Raw genomic sequence first — 3,662 nt, forward strand, 5'->3', positions numbered from 1 at the left:
CTTTAGATCGAAAAAAAGGCTTGATAGCTTGCTGTACAGATTCAAAAAACAAATTTTAAATATTGAAATCAGAGATTTATATAGATTAATTAATTTATTACATGGTAAACTTTACAATATTTCAAGATATGTGGCTAACAAACTGCCAGTACACATATGGAACGAAATTTTAAGACATCATTTCATCTCATTTGACATGTTTCATAACAGACTACATAACAAACATAATAACAAATTTAATTGGCTAATTAAAAAGAAACAAGACGAATATCTGAGAAATATCAAACCGATTAAACTTAGTTATTCCATCAACAAAATAGACATTCCACAATCAACAATTTCAGTAAACAATAATATAAACAAAGACATTGTCATATATCCTAATAAATTCAGAGACAAACATATTAATCCTCTAACCAGTACTAACGAAAAATGGTTTATTAATTTGACTGACACAATAATTCCTACCAATGTCACTAATCTATTACAATTTGGAAGTAAATTCGGCCTGCCGTTTAAGAATGACAAAAAGTTGGCCATACACGAGTTTATCAAAGATATAGAAGGGAATTCCACTAGTTCTAACATGAAAAATTTAAATACATTACGTAACAATCTGGTTCCACAACTTTCCTATTTTTTACACGGCAAAACTAAGTTTAATTCAACTCATGAAGATTTGATTAGTATGTATAAATATACAAGGAGGTTTTGCCATGATAATCCGGATATTCTTTTTACAAGGGCTGATAAGGGCAACGTAACAGTCGCGATGACAAAAGAATATTACACAAATAAGATGGAAGGTTTACTTGAAGACAATAGCACCTATTCTATCATAAAAAAGAACCCATCCTCCAAAATAGAAAAGGAACTAAACGATATTCTTAAGAAATGGCAAAAAAAAGGGTACATTTCTAATAAAGAATATTACTCACTACGTTCCAGCGACTCCCTTCTTCCAAAATGTTATGGTCTCCCAAAAATACACAAGGAGAATACTCCATTTAGAGTAATTGTGTCATCGATTAATACCACGCTTTACTCGATAGCCACATTTTTACATAAAATCATTTCAAATAGTATTCCTACGGGAAAAAGTAATGTAAATAATAGTTTTGAACTTTACAGCAAGCTAGCGGGTAAGAAAATTGGTGCGGAAGATATTCTAATATCATTAGACGTGGTTTCACTATTCACTAACATTCCGATAGATCTTGCAATAGAAAGTGTGAGCAATAGATGGAATTATATCAATACACATACATTAATTCCAAAAAATGAATTCATTTCCATGGTTAAATTTATATTGTCGTCAACATACTTCACATTCAATGACATTGTATACAAGCAAGTTTATGGCACACCTATGGGTTCCCCGTTATCGCCAATAATTGCTAATATTGTTATGCAAGATCTTGAAGAATCAATAATTAATGAATTGGACATCGGTATTGGAATATATTATAGATATGTAGACGACATTATTATGGTGGCACCAAAGAATAAAATTGATAGCGTATTGAATAAGTTTAATAGTTACAATCAACGACTACAATTTACGATTGAATACGAAATTAATAGAAGCATAAATTTTCTAGATTTAAACATTAAAATAATAGACAACATCATACACTTAGATTGGTTTCAAAAAAAGACATGTTCAGGTAGAGTACTATCTTTTTTATCGAGTCACCCTATGTGCCATAAAATAGGAGTAATTTATAATCTTATTAATAGGGCATTGTTATTATCTCATCCCATATATCATAAGAAAAATTTAGAACTGTGTATTAAAATATTATTGGACAACGGTTACCCTATTCATTTAATCTTTAAAGAAATAAATAAGAGAATAAGAGTTTTAAACAATGGTCAGTTTAACAACAATAGAAAAAAAGAAATTGCAGAAGATAATAGCAAGAAAAAATTTTTCGTCATTCCATACATTAATAACATTTCTGAGACAATAGCATTGACAATAAAAAAATCAGATTTCAGAGTAGGATACCGTTGTCTAAATAATCTTAACAAATTAATTAAAGTCCACAAGGATAAAAACGTGCATAACAATAATAATAATGTTGTCTACAAAATTAATTGTAAGGATTGTGAAGCTTCGTATGTTGGGCAAACCAAAAGAAAATTACGCACTAGACTAAAAGAGCATATGAATAATATTAAATTTGATTCCTCCAAGCATTCTGTGGTCTCTGAACATATTATGGATAAAAAACATGCTTTTGATTGGGATAACGTTAAAATACTTGATATTGAATCTAATTATTATAAAAGACTTATCTCGGAAATGATACACATCAAGGAACAAAGGCATGGTATAAATAATAACACAGACACCGAATTGCTTAACAACGCGTATTTCGACATTCTAGAAGAAATATCGAATTTTTAGACTTATGTAAATGTTTATTTTGTGAGATCTGACACCTATTTATTCGACTTTTTAAAAGACTAGACAACAGTCAAGTACTAACAATAAGGCCAACAACAATTAGAAGCATCGTCATCTCAAGTTATTCGGAACAATTTGTAAGCATAAAAATTTAATATTTTAGTAGTTAGTTTAATTTATAATTTTTAATCTTTTTTTCACATACACATTAGTGGAATCCTATTTTACAATTGAATAAATTCTTTAAATTCAGTTAACAAATATCAAATAATTTGGAGAGGATGAACATAATCATTGCCAGATCGAGGGACTTTCGTCAAATAACGATAAGTGGTTCATTTGGAGTAATGTATAAGTGTCACTCCAAGTTTTTATTAATAAAGTTTTTATTAATAATAATTCTAATATATTTTATGAATAACCGGACAAATCATTCTGCTTCTAATTGGGTTCTTACTTTGTTGAACTATTTTAATGGTCTCAATTCATTGTAAATATATTTTGCGTTTTAACTATGACTCAACTATATAACTTATATTGACTATGCATTGCGGATTTTTTATTAAAATTTTATGTATTTATTTATTATCGTTATTTATTATCACTATTTTTTTGCGCACTGAAGAGGAGCAAGTAGAGCTCGAAACGTTTGTATAATTATTATTTCAAATTAAGAATTTTCTTCTCAATAATAAAATAATATCGTATTGCTCGTTACACATGGCCTTAATTTAATAATTTATCATTGTTTTTATTGTCATACGAGCTTGAGCATTGGTATGTGATGTTTTGATTAGGTATTAATTTTGCATTAATATATTTATATTTGTTTATAATATTTTATTTATATATTTTACTGAGACAGCGTTATCGAATATCTATAGTCATAACACGAATATCAAAATATCGAAGCATGTCGGATTATGCCCAATTATGCGTGAACTTCAAAAAAGCATTCCTATCCCCGTGTGTACATACATTTGAATCGTAGCGCCCGTTACCCTTAGCAATATGGCGGCATACCACGTGACGTTGCCGAGTTGAGACATACTACATCAAAGGTGCCGACTTTAGAACATGGGGGACCTTACCTGGAAGGGGAATTGCTATTGTTCTCCATGGTAAAAATCTGTGTCCAAGTTGGGTGCGAGAGAGAAAGATAGCTTTTAACCTATGCTCGCAATGCGCAAACGTAGATGACGTCACGGTGACGTCACGCTCACCGCGCCGTTTAAAACTGGAAATGTAA

The sequence above is a fragment of the Nylanderia fulva genome, unplaced genomic scaffold (assembly GCF_048542155.1).
Source record: "Nylanderia fulva isolate GAGA-0341 unplaced genomic scaffold, ASM4854215v1 Scaffold112, whole genome shotgun sequence".
Taxonomy (NCBI): Eukaryota; Metazoa; Arthropoda; class Insecta; order Hymenoptera; family Formicidae; genus Nylanderia; species Nylanderia fulva.